The following is a 20,861-nucleotide window of genomic DNA, read 5'->3' as shown; positions in this document are numbered from 1 at the left end:
TAGAAAATACATGACTACTTTATCCGCTACCATTTGCACCTGTTCCTGAGCTGGCATACATGTCCCTGGCTGCAATCTAGTTTACCCCTGATATTTTATAAAGACTCGAGGGGCATTTTAGAAAAACTCCAGGCAGCCCAGAACACTGCAGCCAGACTCATCTTTGGAAAAACTAAATACGAGAGGGCGAAACCTCTAAGAGAGAAACTACATTGGCTACCACTCAAGGAACGAATCGAGTTCAAGATCTGCACAACCGTCCACAAAATCATATATGTTAAACCTAGTGGACCTACCACCTAGAAACGCCAAAAGATCGGCCTGCAAATTCCTCAATCTAAACTTCCCCAGCTGCAAAGGAATTAAATACAAACAGTCATATGCTACTACTTTTGCGTATAAAAGCACACAGATATGGAACGCACTACCCATGGCCCTGAAAAATATGGACAATCTAACCAGCTTTCGCAAATCTTTGAAGACACACCTCTTCAACAAAGCCTACGAAAGACATCCTTAATAAATCATTCCTTAAATCACTCAGGTGCATCATAAATACCTCTCACAACACCTTCTCTATCACCTTGCATCTAATTCATCTAATTTCAGCTTACGTATTTAAAATCATGTAATGACCTTGCATCTTATTCATTTACTTTCAGCTTATGTATCTAAGATCATGTAATGACTGCATCATAACAACACTCTGTAAGCCACACTGAGCCTGCAAAAAGGTGGGATAATGTGGGGTACAAATGCAATAAATAATAATAATATGACGCCTAAGTCGGACTTTGGACGTTTTGTGCTAAATGTCCCAAGTAATATAGCCCTTTTCGAAACAGCAAAACATCTATCTTTATTTTTCAAAAATGGCCACATGCTCGATATCTTTGTGCTCTGTGTGTTTCTTTTTGGCCCATTTTTGAAAATTAAAGTCCAAGTGTAAAACACACAAAATCAAGCCATTGGGATGTAGGGGGAGTCAACATTCTTAGTCGACTGGCCACACAGACATCCCAGGAGGGCAATCGGGCCCCCTAGGGGACACTGCTGTGGGCTTCATATAAAATACACATCTCACCATTGCTCCCTTATCCTGTCTGATGAGCCCTCCAACCCAAAACTCACTGCTCCCAACTATACACCACTACGACAGCCCTTATGGTTGAAGGGGTCACATGTATGTGGGTACAGTAGGTTTTTGGTGAGTTTTGGAAGGCTGACACATTCCACCACAAGTGTAACAGTTAGAGTGGGATATGGGCCTGGGTTCTCTTCACCACAGTGCACTGCACAGACCACTAGGCTACTCCAGGGACCTGCTTGCTGTACTAATAGGACTGGCCATAATATCTGAGCTGTCATACAGGTTGGAATGTTCTGTTTCTTTTATGTTTTGGGGATGGGAGGGGGTCAGTGACCACTGGAGGTGTAAGACAAGGTCATTCCTTTATTCCTCCAGTGGTCATCTGGTCATTTAGGGCACTTTTTTGTAGCTTAGTCGTTATTAAAACAGGCCTAGCTCAAACCCTCTTAGTTTTAGTCCTGGATGTTTTTGTTTTGTTCCATTATGGCTAAAAAGCATCCAGGTCTTAGGAACGCCCAGATCCTGCCTTTAAGATGCCCCCTTGAGATTTGGATGTACTTGCAAACAGCATAGAAAAACATCTGGAGAATGAGTTTTGAAAATACTGATTTGGACATTTTGGAAAGAAAAACATCCAAATGCTGCTTTATGCCACTTTTTAGATGTTTTTCTCTTTTGAAAATGAGTCCCATAGCCACCTATGTGTCTAAAATAGGTGTCTTCTTGACCTCCAAACGCAGGCAATCAGATATAGCGTGACCCAACATGTTCTAATATTGAAGTGCAGCGTAGTCCCAGGAACTTATCCCAGCACTATCCTACAACTGTGTGTTCCTCCCAAAAATAAAACTGTACTCGATATTGCCCACTGGCAGACATAGACAGATGAGGCTTTACATGGAAACCAGTCTATTTTCATTTTGCATGCCTGCATTTCCTCTTGCTCTGCAGTTTGCTGAGGATTGAGGGTTACTTTTCATTCCTGTACTTGTGGCTTCCTCCACTTTCAGAGCTTCAAAAACAGGGGACTGGCTTATATTCTGGTAAATAAAATACTGCCACTTTAGTGACTATACTCATTTCTGTATCCCGGGTCCTGACAAATTATTCTAGTTGTCCTTCCTTCAGCTTCACGGTAAAACCTCCTAATATATATAAATTAGTAAAAGAGGCCCGTTTCAGAGCAAATGAAACGGGCGCTAGCAAGGTTTTCGTTGCCAACACCCCCCCTCCCTCCCTGCCCAACCCCTTCGTTGTTCTGCCATTGCTACGCCCTCAACGTCATGACGTTTGACGCGAGGGTGGGGCCTGGAGTGATGTCGCAACCCCCCCCCCCCCCGCCTCCCTCCCTGTGAACCCCTTCCTTGTTCTGCCATGAAGGTTTTCGTCGGCAACACCCCCCCTCCCTGCCTGCCTGCCAACCCCTTCGTTGTTCTGGCATCGCTCCGCCCTCAACGTCATGACGTTTGATGCAAGGGCGGGGCCCGGAGCGATTTCCCACCCCCCCGCCTCCCTCCCTGCCAACCCCTTCATTGTTCTGCCATTGCTCCGCCCTCGAGGGGGGGGGCCCAGAGCGATTTTGGTGGCTTCACCACCACGAACCTTCGAACCTTTTTGAAGGAAGTCAGGGCTTGGCTTCACTGACGTCACTATCTTCAGAACGTTGAGGGTGAGTTTTATATATATAGAAGAACTCTGGGGTCATCTTTTTTCTTAAACAAAATTATTTTCAATGGCCTCTTACATATTCTGCCAGCCTTTTGACAAGAAACATCAAAATGAACTGACCAAGGCACCTGTTTGATCTCAATTTTTTTAATTCCATCCATCCCTCTTTCAGCTTTAGGAACAGAAATCTAAGCAAGCATGTGCCCTGTACATGTGGTGGGGGGACTGAAAAGCTGGGCTATATGTGAAACACAGTCACTCAATGGAGAGAGTGCCTTTGAAGGCAGCCTCCCCTTCATGTCTTCTACTACTACTACTACTTATCATTTCTAAAGCCCTAGACATAGCAACATGTTACCTCTGCTTCCACCACTCCTTAACTCTGCTTCCAGAACATTCTAATACCCCCCCAACCCAGTGACCCAGAGTCAGCACTATCATATTACTGAATAAGATCCCTCCCAGTGGGGATGGATCATCGTAAAGAACTCCGCCTCCCACTCCTTCTAGAACATACCACACTGATAAGCCTTATATTTTAAACAAAGCTGTTTCTATTATTTGGACTTTTTATTGGTGCATGTTTTATGTGTGGAGAATAATTATTGTACAGTTGTACAGAGGTACATATACATAGAAATCTGCACAGAAAACATTTCCACCTAAGCGTATTCTATAACATTTCCAAGCGGTTTATAGAATATGCTTATTGACATCCGCACGACTATATTTAGTCGAGGAGAATTACGTCAAGTAAAACCTGGTGTAAATACCGGCGCCTAAGTTAGGTGCAGAGCGGGTACATTCTATAACCCTGTGCGTAAATTTTCAGAACGCCCAAGATCTGCCCGTTCCACGCCCCCTTTTTGACAATGCGCATTAGAATTTACATGCACTAGGTAACAGAATGTGCTTAGTGAGTTCTGCGTGTAAGTTCTGATTAAAGCCAATTAGTGCTAATAATTGTTTGTTGAACATCCAATTAACAGCTTGTTAACCAGTTAGGTTAGGCGCATTGTTATGGAATACGCTTGGATTTCCACATAAAAATCTAGATGCGATATATAGAATCCAGGGGTAACCACCTTTGGCCTTTGTTGCCTTTTAAAAATAGGCATAAAATTTAGGCGCCCTGTTATAAAATGACCCCCCCCCCTTGGTATCTTTTGAGTATTGTGGTAGTCTTAGTGGTGTGAGTACCTCTGCAGGGCACATCCCTATAGTTGTTCTTGGGTGGCAGAAAGCTAAAATGTGCTTTCTTATACAGTTGCAGGAAGAACATTCTGGACTCCTACATTGAAAGTTAAGGAAGAAGCCTTGTCTTTCCTCCTATAGAGAGGCCCAAGTAGAAGGAATCTTTTCCTCTCTGGAAGTGGTCCAGCAAAGAGAATGTTGGACAGCAGCAGATGGGTTAACCCACCCAGGGGTCCATCTAAGCTATGACTCTGCTCTCAGGGCTAAGGAAGAGGGGAGAAGACACAAACACAGGAGTTTCCTGCCTGCTCCTGTAGTGAATGAAAAGAGAGATACTTGTTCCCAGTGCTTTTTTTGTAGAAAAAAAGGTGCCGGTACTCATTATGGGCGGGGTCACCACATATGGCTCCACCCCTATGATAGCCACACCCACATTAACCACACCCCCTATACCAGCCATGGCGCATATAAACAGACGTCATTGAAAATATTACAGTACTATAGGAGAAAAAAATAACGTGATTTGCTAAGTAGTAGTAGTAGTATACCCAGTGCAAAATAAGACAGCCAATGTAAATTCTCAAATTGGACATATTACAAACACTAAAATGAAAATAAATGATTTTTTTTCTACCTTTGTTGTCTGGTGACTGTTTTTCTTTCCATATTGGTCCCAGTCTGTGATTCTCCTTTCCTTTGTTTTCGCTTAACTCTTCTGTGCCATTTGTCATTTTTTGTCTCCTTTTTCTTTGCTTTCTTCAATATTTTTCAGGCTCTCTCTCTGTCCAGATTTAATTCATTCTTACTATCCATTCTTTAATTTCCTTCATCTACCCGTGGCTTTTCATCTTTTCCTCACCCTTGTTCTCCCATGCCCCTTCCTCTTATTCTCCAGTCTTTCTCTATTCCCACTTTTCCACTCCAGCAGCTCTGCTTTCTCTCCCCATCCTTCCAGTGTCTCCCCTATTTCTTTCTGCATTCTTCCATCCAGCGTCTTCCCTCTTTCTCTCCCTATCCTTCCGTTTTCCCTCTCTCTCTCCCCATCCTTCCATCTGTTTTCCCTCTCTCTCTCCCCATCCTTCCATCTGTTTTTCCCCCTCTCTCTCCCCATCCTTCCATCTGTTTTCCCTCTCTCTTCCCCATCTTTCCATCTGTTTTTCCCTCTCTCCCCAATCCTTCCATCTGTGTTTTTCCCTCTCTCTCCCCATCCTTCCATCTGTTTTCCCCTCTCCCCAATCCTTCCATCTGTTTTTCCCTCTCTCTCCCCATCCTTCCATCTGTTTTTTCCCCTCTCCCCAATCCTTCCATCTGTTTTTTCCCCTCTCCCCAATCCTTCCATCTGTTTTTCCCTCTCTCCCCAATCCTTCCCTCTGTTGTTTTCCCTCTTTCTCTCTCTCCCCAATCCTTCCCTCTGTTGTTTTCCCTCTTTCTCTCTCCAATCCTTCCATCTGTTTTCCCCTCTCTCCCCAATCCTTCCATCTGTTTTTTCCCTCTCTCTCCCCATCCTTCCATCTGTTTTTCCCTCTCTCCCCATCCTTCCATCTGTTTTTCCCTCTCTCTCCCAATCCTTCCCTCTGTTGTTTCCCTCTTTCTCTCTCTACCCAATCCTTCCCTCTGTTGTTTTCCCTCTTTCTCTCTCTCCCCAATCCTTCCATCTGTGTTTTTCCCTCTCTCTCCCCATCCTTCCATCTGTTTTTCCCCTCTCCCCAATCCTTCCATCTGTTTTTCCCTCTCTCTCCCCATCCTTCCATCTGTTTTCCCCTCTCTCTCCCCATCCTTCCCTCTGTTGTTTTCCCTCTTTTCTCTCTCTCCCCAATCCTTCCCTCTGTTGTTTTCCCTCTTTCTCTCTCTCCCCACCCTTCCATCTGTTTTCCCCTCTCTCCCCAATCCTTCCATCTGTTTTTCCCCTCTCTCCCCAATCCTTCCATCTGTTTTTCCCTCTCTCCCCATCCTTCCATCTGTTTTCCCTCTCTCTCCCCAATCCTTCCCTCTGTGTTTTCCCTCTTTCTCTCTCTCCCCAATCCTTCCCTCTGTTGTTTTCCCTCTCTCTCTCTCCCCAATCCTTCCCTCTGTTGTTTTCCCTCTTTCTCTCTCTCCCCAATCCTTCCCTCTGTTGTTTTCCCTCTTTCTCTCTCTTCCCAATCCTTCCCTCTGTTATTTTCCCTCTTTCTCTCTCTCCCCAATCCTTCCCTCTGTTGGTTTCCCTCTCCCTGCCAAGTTTCCCGCGAACGGCGCGAAGTCGCGATGCACGCGGCACCAGCCCCTATTTCCGGCTGCTGCTGTTGAGCAGCAGCGCCGCGACCGCTACACAAAGAAAAAGAAGATTAAAAAAAAAAATTTTTGAAACCTGGCTGAAACGCGGCACCCCGGCACTGTAGACAGCCATTAGACATTGGCTGTTGCCCCACAGCCGCTCCTCCTCTTGCCTCTACATCACTGCCCCTGGAGGAAGACCCCGGAGGAGCGCAGTGACGTAGAGTCAAAAGGAGGAGCGGCTGCGGGGCAACAGCCAATGCCTAATGGCTGTCTACAGTGCCGGGGTGCCGCGTTTCAACCAGGTTTGAAGTTTTTTTTAGATCTTTTTCTTTGTGTAGCAGCCGCTGCTGCTCAACAGAAGCAGCAGCGGCCGTAAATGGGGGCTGGCACTGCGTCTGTCACGGGGCGGGGGGAGCAAAAAAAAAAAGGTGCCGGTACGCCGTACCGTTGCGTACCGGCACAAAAAAAGCACTGGAGCTAAATATACAAAACATTTTGGATACAGGATGACTGTTGATTACGCAATGGTCCCCTCATTTTCTTTGGTGGATGCTTGGAATGCCCTCCTGTGGGAGGTGGTGGAGATGAAAACAGTAACGGAATTCAAACATGCGTGGGATATACATAAAGGAATCCTGTGCAGAAGGAATGGATCCTCAGAAGCTTAGCCGAAATTGGGTGGCAGAGCCGGTGGGGGGAAGAGGGGTTGGTGGTTGGGAGGCGAGGATAGTGGTAGGCAGACTTATACGGTCTGTGCCAGGGCCGGTGGTGGGAGGCAGAACTGGTGGTTGGGAGGCGGGGAATAATGCTGGGCAGACATATACAGTCTGTGCCAGAGCTGGTGGTGGGAGGCGGGGCTGGTGGTTGGGAGGAGGGGATAGTGCTGGGCAGACTTATACGGTCTGTGCCCTGAAAAAGACAGGTACAAATCAAGGTAAGGTATACACATATGAGTTTATCTTGTTGGGCAGACTGGATGGACCGTGCAGGTCTTTTTCTGCCGTCATCTACTATGTTACTATGTAAATACAAACACAATAAATTTAAAATAACAACATTCATCCATCAATACATTTCAGATATGGCTCAGTCATTTCTCATCTATACTTTGCCCTCTTAATTATTATTATCTGAATCCAAAAATGTCTTCATAGTTCATACTCCTTCGATTTCAAAGGCTTGAAAAACAAAGGGTCTGATATTCAGCTGATGGTGGTGAGCACCACTGATGGAGTTATTCCCTGATATTCAAAGCTGGGACCTACGTGATTTAACCAGTCAGTGACCAACTAAATTGCTTTGAATAGCAACCCCAAAGTTTTTAATAATTTCTTACATTTCCCTGTTTAATGGATTATAGAATTCTAGCTATGCAGTATAACAACATCAATACATCTCTGGCAGCAATTAACAGTGGAGTGTTAATTATGCAAACAGTATGTGTTGAAAGATTAAAGTCTCTTTGAAGTTTCTATTTCCTGGATGATTAAGATTCTCTAGGGGATGGATGTTCAGTCAGTCCTGTACAATTGCTTATTCACCCACAGCAGAGAAAAACCTAATTTTGTGAATTTTAATCTTGAGAACAGGTAGTCCAGCATCTAACAAGGCACTTCTGTTTGCTAGAACTATAAATCAACCACTGAGGAATGGCCTAGTGGTTAGAGCACACTCCTTAAAATCTAGAGATACCCAGTTCAAATCCCACTGCTGCTCTTTGTAAACTTGGGAAGTCACTTAACCTTCTATTGCCTCAGGTACAAATTTAGATTGTGAGTCTCCAGCATCTTGAGCTACTACTGAAAAAGGTATGAGCAAAATCTAAATAAATTATTATATTTCATAACAACTATGTGAATTTCCTCTGGAAGTTAAATGCAGTGGATGTTTCAGCAGGATATTAGAGTTTTGAAGATAGTATAATTTAAAGATATACCACTCGATATTTAAAACAATTTAACCAGACATTCCTGCACAGTTAAATTGCTTGTGTCTGACTTAGTGCTGATATTCAATGACACCTAACCAGAAAGTGCCTCTGAATAGCACCACTAATTGCCCCTGCATTGTCTGGTTAGTGCTGGGCCAGTCTGTGGGCCAAGGTCATATCCAGTTCTCCAATATTGGGGTGGACTGGGGGGGGGGGGGGGGCAATGCATTCCACCACTCCCCCCGCCCCATGTGTACCAACCAATCCTTTGCTGGCAGGGATGCCGAGGCCCCACCAGCCAAATAAATACTGTACCCAAGCTTCTCCCCTCCTCCTCGTTCTGATTCCTTCCTGCAGCAGTTGGCAGCCTGCTTTGAACATGTGTGAGAAGTCCCAGCATCAGTGGCTGAAGGCACACTGCTAACATCTACAGTAAGGAAGCAGCTTGTGAAAGAGTGGAGTGGCGGTACTGTATTTATTTGGCTGGCAGGGCTTTGACATCCCACTAGCAAAGGCAAAGGGGAGCTTGGCCAAAGTTGGTACTTAACCAGTTTGTGCCAATATTCACACTTCTAATTGGTTAAGTAAGCAGCTAAAGTTAGAACAGTAAAAAATCTGTCCTAACTTTAGCCATGTAGGTAACTAGACACCAGAGTGAATATTGTCCAGTGCCAAATTAACTTCCATGGAGCTCCAGAGGTGTTTTGGGTGCCTCTCGTGTCCCGATCGCCCTCCCGCCCTCCTGAAGCAAATTCTAGGCCAATCTCTTACCCCCATCCCCCATGCCCATAGGCTTTCCTGGGCATAACTTGAAGCTCTTTGGTGGTCTAGGAAGACATGGCTTCAAAAAGTTCACCGCAACCCTTCACAGCAGTCTTGAATACTCACGAGTACTGTGAGACTGTCGCTAGTGGATGTGTTGGTCATTTTGAGGCCAGACCTATGACAGAGAGGAGAAAGTGCACATTGCTCCTGCCTGTATGCCTCCTAAGACCACAAAGGAGCTTCAAAGAAGGCCTAGGGGTCCTATGGGTATAAGGGTTGGGGTAGGAGCTCAGGCTCGGCCTTGCATTTGCTTCAAAGGCGAGGGAGGGAAGATTGGAACTTGGGTGAAAGGAATCAGAGGGACTAAGGCACCTCTTTCTAATTATGTGAGTCCTGGCTTAAATTCAGGTGGGGTCTACCTAACTGTCATATGCGGATCCTGGCCCAATTTCAGCCAAGACCCACATAAGCTCTAGTTGCCAGCTCAGTAGGAATTAACCCTGGATATTTAGTGCCAGTGTCCGCTGTGGGCTGAATATTGACCAGATAAATTTGAACTCACAGAAAATGGATTATTGTTTTATTTGTAGCTTCTGGTTCTAATGTGCTTTGATGTTGCAATAGATGCAGGCCACTGGAGGCTTTTTCTTAGACATAGATGAAGCTCAGAACACAACAGAAGAAAAAGGTGCATGCTTATGAAATCCCCTGTTAGGTTAGGGATTACTAGAAGAGTAACCCTGTAATGAGTCACTGAGGGGAGTGACTGGGAGGTCCCTGGGTGGGAGGAAGCCCAGCCCACCAGGGCTTCTCAAGAGGTATAGCCAGGCCCAGGGCAGAACTGGACTGCTGCAAGCCCCCCCCCCCCCCCCCCACACTTGTACAAGCCACAGAACCCCACTCGTGCTGCCACTTCTGCACCTTTTTGTCTTTGCCTCCAATGGGGGCCTAGGCTCAGTGCCGGCAAGTCGCTTCCTGCATGCCTGCTCCCACAGTCTGTCCTCTCCTGCTTCTGTCTGTGCTGGGAATTAGGTCCCAGATGATTGCATTAACGCAATATTGCACTAATGCAATCATTCAGGTCCTGGGTGACACGCAGGAGCAAGGGAGGACAGACCCAGAAGCAGGCAGCAAGAAGAAGCTTGCCCCTTGGAGCCAGGGCCCGGGAATTTTGCCCCCCCCCCCCCCCGCCCCCCTCAGTGGTCCTGCAGCCCATGGGAGTGTTTATGAAACAAAATGCACAAGAAAAGTGCCCTTGGTAAAGAAGAGTGACAGGGAAGGTGGAGTTATGATAATAAAGGTGTGTGTATGCCCTTGGAAGGAGAGCCGTGGAGAGAATAAAGAAGAAAGCAGAGCTTGAAGATAGAAGCCTGTGGAGTCAGAGGACTGGGGACTAAGGAGAGCCCATCCCAGAAATCAGGGTGATTCTAGGAGAGTTAACACCACTGGGGAAGGATCAAACCAAGAGGATTTGAGCTGATAAGGAAGTGCTTCTTGGGATTAGAAAGGAAGCAGTGACTGATATCAAAACATTACTCAGTGCAGACTGCACTGGGAAACTGTATATAACTGTACATACTTTTAATTGCCCTGATTGTCCCTGTAAATATAGCTGGAAGTGAAGGAGACAGAATTCCCTTTGAGGAACCACAGAAGAGAGAAAGAGAGGTTTAATGCATTATCTGTTGTTGGATTATTTTTCCTATTGAATTGCCTGAAGCTGCAGGTTGCAGAGTAAAAATAAAGAATTCCAGTTTTGTTACAAGCTGCTGACTGTGGAGTGGTCATTTTGGACTAGACTGTGTGTGGCTGTCCAGATACAGCTTATCTTTAACCTTCAGCTTTGCTTCCCACATAGGGTTTGAACCTGAGACTGAGTCATCCCACCAGCTAACATTTCTTTCCCCAGGTGGAGGCACCACACATCAAGTGAGTGATTGAACAAGGGTCCGACAGAGTCTGCCCTTCGTGGAGGCTCCAACCCACTTGAATCCCGGACCCAGAAGCACCCAGGCAAAGGGGCGTTACACTTATAATGTGCAAGTTAACCACAAATTACAGAAATTTAAAATGCTGCACATATCTTGTGATATGCTAAGAGAACAATGCTTGCTTGTATTGTACAAGTTAACCACAGTTGAGAGAGACTTATTTGGGGGTCTAACAATTTTTGATTGGCAGTTGTGGGTCATATAATTTTATTGTTTAAACACAAAGACTCCATTTTGAGAGTTTTGGTTAAGTGAGTAAAGATAAAAATGCACTAGGAAGCAGCCAGTTCTAGCTAATTACAGAACATAGTAGACAAATTTGATATTGCAATGCTAAGACAATTCTGACAGTTATGTTTTACCCAATTTGAAAAATCATCATTGATGGAGCTAATTATTTGGCCCAAGAGAGGCCATGCTTTTTAGGTTTCAGGAAGGATTAAACTATAAAGATTTTTTGGAATTGAGAATCTGTCTGATAAATGGAGACTGACTGTGACACTAACCTGCTAAATAACAACCAGGGGCAAGCCTGCCTAGCAAAATGCCCTGGGCCACCCAGTGATAGGGGCCACCAGCAGCTGAACCCTTCTCCTCCCCTCCCCTCCAAATCCTGCATCCCTCCCTTACTCTGCACCTTCTCCTCCCCTGCTGCACCAGTCCAGCACCCCTCCAGCACTTCCTCTGCAGTCCTATGAAAGCAGGTTGCCTGCAGACCGACACTACCAGGGCTTTTCTTTTGCCGCATTTGACCTACAGGAAGTTGCATCAGAGAGGCGGGCTGTGGCACAGGAAAGGCCCTAGCAGGGCTAACCCGCAGGCAGCCTGTTTACACAGCTGACTACTGAGGACTGCTGCGCATCTGGGGATCACGGGGGGGGGGGGGGGTGCAGTGCTGGAGAGATGACAGACCCACACTAGGGGCGGGCAGCGGTGATGGACAGATGCTGGATCTGTGAGAAGGGGATGGAAGCAGAGGGAGAAGAGAGAGAGAGATACCCGGAGCAAAGGAGAAGGAAAGCAGAGGAAAGGGAGATACCATGAAGGAAGGGAAAAAGAGGTGAAGAGGTGCTGGACCTAGGGAGGGGGAGATGGCAGGGGAAAAAGTGAAAATTGCACAGGAGATACCGAGGCACAAAGCTGTCTATCCATTCCGCTCCTTATAAGCTCTCTGTGTGACAGGTTTCACTTTTACTGTGCAGGAGAATGCAAGGATCCCATGCTTTATTAGCAGCACAGCTCCCATGCAGGAGAAAGGAGCACACATTGTCCTCCCATGCACACAAAAGTCTGCCAAGGAGTGAACTCAATGGAAATCCATTAAGATTTCATATGTCAGACCTAAAGAGAACAGAGCTAAGCTTGGCCACTAAACCCCAAGGCTGAATAGAAGGAAGAAACAGACCGGGAACAAAGGGGAGGAGGAAGAAATGGGGGCGGCTCTGGATGGGGGAGGGCAGGGGGAAGCAGAGGGAAGGTAAGGGAGCTATGCACCTGGGAGCAATTTCTGAAGTCCACTGCAGTGCTCCCTAGGGTGCCTGGTTGATGTTCTGGCATGTAAGGAGGACCAGTGCACTACAAATGCTGGCTCCTCCCATGACCAAAGGGCTTGGATTTGGTTGTTTTTGAGATGGGCGTCCTCGGTTTCCATTATGGCCGAAAACCGGGGACGACCATCTCAACATTTAGGTCGACCATCTCTAAGGTCGACCTAAATGTTGAGATTTGGGTGTCCCCGACCGTATTATCGAAACGAAAGATGGACGTCCATCTTGTTTTGATAATACGGGTTTCTCCACCCCTTCGACGGAACGTCATTAGAGATGGACGCCCTTAAAGATGGTCATCCCCATTCGATTATGCCTCTCTATATGGACTTTCTGGCCTACCCATTCAAACCAACAACCCAAACTTTTCAATCTCTTCTTTTCCCTCAGAGATTCTTTGTGGTTGACCTATGTGGTGAATTGTAGTTTATTAATTTTGTGTACTGCAAATCAATAATCATATATTTGCATTTTAAAGTAGATAAGGTTAAATTAAAACAGTACAATAAAATAGGCTACAAAAAACTGAATACGAACACATTAAATGTGATCATACTCAGTTTTTTGTAGCCTATTTTATTGTTCAGTTTTTTATTTATAAAATTAAACAACAAAATATGACAAAGACAATGGACCTTATTTTAGAAAGATCCTCATATGTTGTCACCAGGGAGAGCACTCCCGGTACAATCAAGAAACAAATGTCCACCAGCAACTCCAATCTTAAGGCTTTTATTCCATGCAGGTTTCTAGTAGACCTGATACACGGTTCCAACAGCAGCATTCACCTTCAGTCTTAAACACCTGTAAGCCACCTGAAAGTGTGTGGCAAATAGTCCCCTTTAAGCAGTAGGCTGCCAGCATCTACCAGGATTCAATACAGGCTCACAGTCAGCTTCAGTCTGGGCTCTTTATCCAGTGCACAGTAAACAGTAGTTCAATTCCCAAGACAAACAGTTCATTCAGTTCATCATCCCAGTTAAATCACAAAGCAGCCTTTACCTTCAAGAGTTTTCAATACTTTAGCAACTTCTCCCACCCAAGGTATTTTCCCTGCAACTGCTTCTCTCTCACTTCTTCTTTCCTCCTGAACGCCTCCTCTGGGACTCCTTCCCACCTGCCCAATCAATCCCTGGCTTCTGCTCTCACAACCAATCATTCTCCTTCCACTAGATTCCCCCACACCAGCTGAGTTAAGCATTAGACTATTGAGGAGCTCCTGCACACAGGGTTTCCTATCTCTCTTTCCCCCTAGTGGCAGCCACTCTACACATCCTGCCACCTTACACCCATGTCTTCCCTGATTGCAGCTAGGAGTCCAGTCTGGGTTCTTCATCTCACCCCCTGGCTCCTTGCCTGCAATGCCTTCTGGGACTTGTATTTCAAACTGAAACTGCCTTAACTCAACTATCCTGGATGTGACTATCACAATGTAGATGGCAGATTTTACATATGTAAAGAACATTGAAAATGGGGATATACACCATATCTAAATGGCAAGGGGACATGGAGAGGGAATAGTGTGGGCAAGCTGACAACAATATATAGTCCTATTTTACAAGGGGAATACATATCATTGGTAAATTATATATATATACTAGTAAAAAAGGCCTGTTTCTGACACATATGAAACGGGCACTAGCAAGGTTTTCCTTGGAGTGTGTATGTTTCAGAGAGTGTATGTGAGAGTGACTGTGTATGAGAGAGAGAGTGAATGTGTGAGTGTGTGTGTGTGTGTGTGTGTGTGTGTGAGAGAGAGAGAGAGAGAGTGAGTCTGGGTGCGAGTCTGTCTGTGAGAGAGAGATTGTGTGTGTGAGAATGAGAGTGTGTGCAAGTGTGTATGTGAGACACAGTGTGAGAGAGAGAGAATGTGTTTCACATAGAAACAGTGTGTGTGAGAGTGTGTGTGAGACACAGACTCTCTGTGAGACTGAGTGTATGAAACCAAGAGAGTGTGTGAGTGACTGTATGACACATAGAGTGAATGTGATACAGTGCGAGACAGAGTGTGTGAGAGACAGTGTGTGAGAGTGAGAGAGAGAAAGACATTGACTGTGAGAAAGAGAGAGAGAGTGTGTGTGTGTGACAGAGATACCTCCCCCCCCCCCCTCTCTGGTGTTAGGCTCCCCCCCTCTCTCTCTCTCTGGTATCTGAGCGTTACTGTGCAGGACCCTGAGCTCTGGCTGTGCTTCAAGGAACTGACCAATCCTATTTAATAGAATGCACCTCCAACATTCTGAAGCGGAGAAACCTCGTGTGGTTGGTCACTTATGCTTGTGACGAACCCGGAAGTACATGATGTCAATTCAGGAGATGGATACACAGAGCAGGAATGCCTAAGCCATGTAGTCAGCTTTAGGCTTGAATCCTAGCAGTAGCACTATGAGATTATCTTGCAGCTTGCTGTTCCAATGTTTCTTCCACTCTCCTTGAAATATTATTAACCTCAAAATGTAGTATTCACATGAAATTTACAAGAGCAATATCAAAATCTTATATGGAAGTCTGACCTCTAGCATTTCTAATCTAATTTAATCTAATCTAATATAGAACTTGCTTACCATACAAATTCCAACTAGTGGTTCTAGGCAATTTATAGCTTATAAGGCATGACCAGCAGGAAAAAGGAGGTGATAGTGCCGTTGTATAAGTCTCTAGTGAGGCCCCATTTGGAGTACTGTGTGCAGTTCTGGAGACTGCACCTATGGAAAGATATAAACAGGATGGAGTCGGTCCAGAAGGTGGCTAAGAAATTAGTAAGCGGTCTTGAATGCAAAAGTTATGTATACGCTGGAAGAGAGGAGAGAGAGAGGAGACATGATAGAAACGTTTAAATATCTCAAGGGCATTTATGTACAGGAAGAGAGCCTTTTTCAAATGAAGGACAGCTCTGGAATGAGGGGGCATATGACAAAGATAAGAGGGAATAGGCTTAGGAGTAACCTAAGGAAGTACTATTTCACAGAAAGGGTGGTGGAGGTGTGGAATGGCCTCCCAGTGGAGATGGTGGAGTCTAGGACTGTTCCAGAATTTAAAAAGGCATGGGATAAGCATTTGGGATCGCTTAGGAACAGGAAGAATTAGGGGTTACAGAGGATGGGCAGACTGGATGGTTCATATGGCCTTTATCTGCCATCATGTTTCTATGTTTCTAAGAAGACCATGTAACATAGTAACATAGTAGATGACGGCAGAAAAAGACCTGCACAGTCCATCCAGTCTGCCCAACAAGATAACTCATATGTGCTACTTTTTGTGTATACCTTACCTTGATTTGTATCTGTCTTTTTCAGGGCACAGACCGTATAAGTCTGCCCAGCACTAACCCCGCCTCCCAACCACCAGCCCCTCCTCTGCCATCCAATCTCCGCTAAGCTCCTGAGGATCCCTTCTTTCCAAACAGGATTCCTTTATGTTTATCCCACACATGTTTGAATTCCGTTACTGTTTTCATCTCCACCACCTCCCGCGGGAGGGCATTCCAAGCATCCACCACTCTCTCCGTGAAAAAAAATACTTCCTGACATTTTTCATATGTAATTCATATGGGGAATTACATCAGACATAATACATTAGAATAATATATTAAGGGCCCTGTTTACTAATGTGTGCTAGCTTTTTTAGCGCATGTGCTAAAATTTAGCATGCGCTAATACTAGAGACACCCATAAGAATCTTTATCATTAGTGAGTGCTAAAAACTCTAGCTCACTTACAGCGTGGCTTAGTAAACATGGTCCTTAAAGTTTTAAAAATACCTTTAAAATTGTCAAAGAAAAAAAAAACACTCAAAACTTATCAAATAAAAAAAATTCAGTTTCCTTTGAAACTGAAGATAGTTTGACTCTGTTCTAATTCATTAGGGCAGATCATAATTTGTAATTATGGCATGATAAATAGGCATTAGATCTAGTTGATGCTTATAGTATAATCCTTTAAGAGTAGGAAATTGTAATAAAAATGTATTGTATATCCAAGATGAAGAAAAAAGTGATTGAGACGAGCTGAATGAAGTCTGGTGAAGAAGAAGAAGTATGTAATATGTGAAAAACAATGCAAGCAATTTTGACAACAATTCAAGCTTTCAAATGGAGCCAATGAAGCTTGTGAAGATACCCAGAAATGCTATCGCATTTCTTAATCCAGAAAATTAATCGAGCAGCAGTATTCTCTATCAGCTGAAGTTTACTTAACAATACATAATTTAATCCCATATATAACAAGTTACAATAGTCCAATTGGGACAAAACCAACATTTGGACCAATAAGGCAAAGTGGTGCTCATGAAAGTATGATCTAATTAAGTGCAATTGTCTTGATCGGAAGATGGTTTTCTTCCATAGAATTGCAACCTGAGGTTCAAAAGTATGAAAGGAATCCAAGATGACACTAAAAACCTTTGAATTATCACCAATATGTAGAATTTTACCATGAGGCAGTGCAATTTTAAAAGGAATTAGAATAGATGGATTCTAAAACCATAGAACTTTGATCTTATTAGCATTTAACTTAAGCATATGAGTATTTGCCCAGCCAGCAGAATATTTTCTCAAATATATCCTCCAATTTAGCACCTACTGGAACCAACATTAATATAGCATCAGCATATAAAAATAATCTTTCGCCATCTGCCAGTGAAATTGTACCCAGAGAGCTCATAACCAAATTAAACAGAATAGGCAATGAGAGTGAACCCTGGGGTACACCACAGGTCAAATAAGATTTGACAGTTTTCTAAACACAGTAACATCAATTGAGCAAAAAATTCTTAAACCAACTAAAAACAGATCCTGCCATCCCAAATTCACTTAGAGGGGCAATTTCAATATGATGTCTAACTCCGATTTAGGACGTTTTGCTGAAAATGTCCAAAAATCGAGTGGCAAACATAGCGATATTTAAACCAGGAAGATATCTATCTTTTTGTTTGAAAAATCACTGTTTTCAAGATGTTTTTATGCTCAGTGTGTTTATGTTTGGATACCATTAAAAAAAAGGCCTAGGGAAAAACGCACAAAAATAAGCCAATGGTATGCCTGGGGGCCAAGATTCTTAGTAGACTGGCCAAACAGACATCCCAGCAGAGCAGTGGGGCAGCCTAGGGGACACTACAATGGATCTCACATGCAAAGTCCCAGGTACACATCTCACCATAACCCCTTTATATTGTATGATGAACTCTCCAGGAATAGCAAAAAATGTAGCCCTTATGCCTGCAGGTGTCTATATGCAGGTATAGTAGGTATTTTATGTGTTTTGGAGGGCTCACACTTTCCACCACAAGTATACCAATGAGAACATGATATGGGTATGGCTCCCTTTCTCTACAGCCCACTGCACCAACCATTAGGCTGCTCCAGGGACCTGTTTGCTGATCTAAGAGGAAAGGCCATTATGGGTGAGATTCTATATATGGCTCCTAAAAACGTTGTTGCTGAAATCAGTGCCTACTAAGCATATTCTATAATCGGTACCTAGCTTTAAGCACTGTTTATAGAATACGCTTAGTTGATATTTCAGCGCCTAAATCTAAATAAATGTGGTGTAAATCCAAGCACTTAGATTTAGGCGCACATCATTACAGAATATGCTTAGCGACTTCTACACCTAAATTCTAATCAATGCCAATTAGTGTTCAGTATTGCTTGCTAAGTGCTGTTATCAGCACTCATTAGCTTGTTAAGTTTGTTAAATTGGGAGCATTATTATTATTATATATTGCATTTGTACCCCATATTATCCCACCTTTTTGCAGGCTCAATGTGGCTTACAGAGTAAGGTTATGATAAAGTCGATACTTGATTTAAATACAGTTATAGAATCTGAGCCAATTTTGGAACAAATCTGTAGGAGAGCTATATAGAATCCGGGGGTATATGTGAAGCTGTCATAGAGACTGGTATGTACTGTCTATGTCACCTCATAGAGAAGTGGGAGGGGGTCAGTGACTATTGGATGATGAAGGGGGGGTCATGCCTTTGTTCCTCTAGTGGTCATCTGGTCAGTTTGGGCACCTTTTTCTCATTTAGGGCACCTTTTATAAAGTGGCAATAAGCCCAATGCGGGTTTATCACTCGCAAAAAAGGAAGTATCGCCGGGCTACCACAGCAGCCCAGTGGTACTTCCCACCCCCAGCGCACCATCATATCCGGCGCTACAAAAATATATTTATTTTTGTAGCACCAGTGTGTACCTGGCAGTAATTGGGCGGAACACTCAATGTGCTATGATGGTTCCATCTGTGACACTACCACATATTCCTTTTGGGGATATAATGGTTGTAATGGGTACGGACTGAACACATTTATAACAGATTTATGAATTGGTGTTTAAGGTAAATAAGGTAGCGGTGACTTGTTGTCTCTGCGGTGTGTATGGATTATTGTATTTGATCTAAGGTATAATAATAGTATTTGCTTTTGACAGATAGTTTAAAACAGTTTTTCCGTTTATACATATACTTATAGTAATTGGGCAGTGCCACACACTGCCTGGTTACCACCAGGTTAAGCTTTGGAAGCCTTACTGTCACCTCAATGGTGACAGTAAGGGGTCCCTCTGAAATGGCCACGCGGTAAGTGCTTCACTTGCTGCACGGCCATTTCTTAAATAAAAGAAAGACCTACATTTTACCAGCTGCAGTAAAAGAGGGCCTTGGTGCTCAACAAAAACATGCACCGATGCCAGCACAGGCCCCCTTTTGCCACAACTTGGTAAAAGGGGCCCTTAGTCATTATTGAAATAGGTCCAGCCTAAAATGTCAGATTTTTTGTACTGGACTTTTTTTTTTTTACAATTTTCCATTATCTCTGAAAAACATCTAAATCATAAGCCTGCCCTAGTCCTCACCCAAAACACGCCTCAAACACGCCCCCTTGAGATTTAGACAAATTGCAAATGAACTGCATAGAAAAACATCTTGAAAAAGGGTTTAAAAAATAGTGATCTGGATGTGTTAGGAAAAAAAATAAAGGCCATCTGCTGCTTTGTGCCACTTTTTGGACATTTTTCTTTTTTGAAAATGAGGTCCTTAATCTCTGCAGTAAAAGATCATGATCTACAGAGTCAAAAGCGACAGATATTTATTTATTGATTTGGATTTTCCTCACTCCTTTTCAGTAGTAGCTCAAGGTGAGTTACATTCAGGTACACTGGGTATTTCCTTGTCCCAGAGGGGGGGGGGGGGGGCTCACAGTCTAAGGGCCCTGTTTACTAAGTCACGCTGTAGGCTCGCTAGCATTTTCAGCGTGCGCTAAGGCTACAGACATCCATATAATCCTATGGATGTGTTCAGCATTACTGCGTGCTAATGTTTAGCAACTTAATTAGTTAACAAGCCAAACGGCACCAATAATTGCACTTAACAATCAGTTATTGACACTAGTTGGCATTAATTAGAATTTTCATGCAGAACTGTCTAAGCGTATTCTGTAACATGATGCACGTAAATTCTAAGATACATGGGCATTTTAGAACGGGGACGACCATTTCTAAGGGCACCCAACTATAAGGCAGGTGCCACGAAGAGGCAGGGCAACGCGTATTATTGAAACAAGATTGACATCCATCTTTCGTTTCGATAATACGGTCGGGGACGCTCAAATCTTGACATTTAGGTTGACCTTAGAGACGGTCGTCCTCGGTTTTCGGCGATAATGGAAACCAAAGACGTCTATCTCAAAAACGTCCAAATCCAAGCCCTTTGGTCATGGGAGGAGCCAACATTTGTAGTGCACTGGTCCCCCTCACATGCCAGGACACCAACCGGGCACCCTAGGGGGCACTGCAGTGGACTTCAGAAATTGCTCCCAGATGCATAGCTCCCTTACCTTGGGTGCTAACCCTCCCAAACTTCCCACCCAGGTCCGCTGGCCTGAAGTACACTGCACCCACTACAACTGCTCCAGGGACCTGTATACCGCTGCGATGGACCTGAGTATAGCATTTGAGGCTGGCATAGAGGCTGGAAAAAAAGTATTTTTAAACTTGTTTTTTTATGATGGGAGGGGGTTAGTGACCACTGGGGGAGTAAGGGAAGGTCATCCCCGATTCCCTCCAGTGGTCATCTGGTCAGTTCGGGCACCTTTTTGAGGTTTTGTCGTGAAAAGAAATGGACCAAGTGCTCGTCAGGGATGCCCTTCTTTTTTCTATTATCGGCCGAGGACAACCATCCCCTAATCACGCCCCAGTCCCGCTTTCACTACCCTGCCAACACGCCCCAGTGAACTTTGGTCATCCCCACAATGGAAAGCAGTCGAGGGTGTAAAAAATTCGGCTTTTGATTATGCCGATTTGGACGACCTTGCGAGAAGGACGCCTATCTCCCGATTTGTGTCAAAAGATGGACGTCCTCGTTCGAAAATAAGCGTGAAAGTTGAAAAGGGGGTGTGGCCATCGGTGTGGAATGGGTGGATCATGGGC

Source organism: Microcaecilia unicolor, chromosome 1 (genome assembly GCF_901765095.1).
Source record: "Microcaecilia unicolor chromosome 1, aMicUni1.1, whole genome shotgun sequence".
Taxonomy (NCBI): domain Eukaryota; kingdom Metazoa; phylum Chordata; class Amphibia; order Gymnophiona; family Siphonopidae; genus Microcaecilia; species Microcaecilia unicolor.
Note: the sequence above shows the minus strand (reverse complement) of the source record.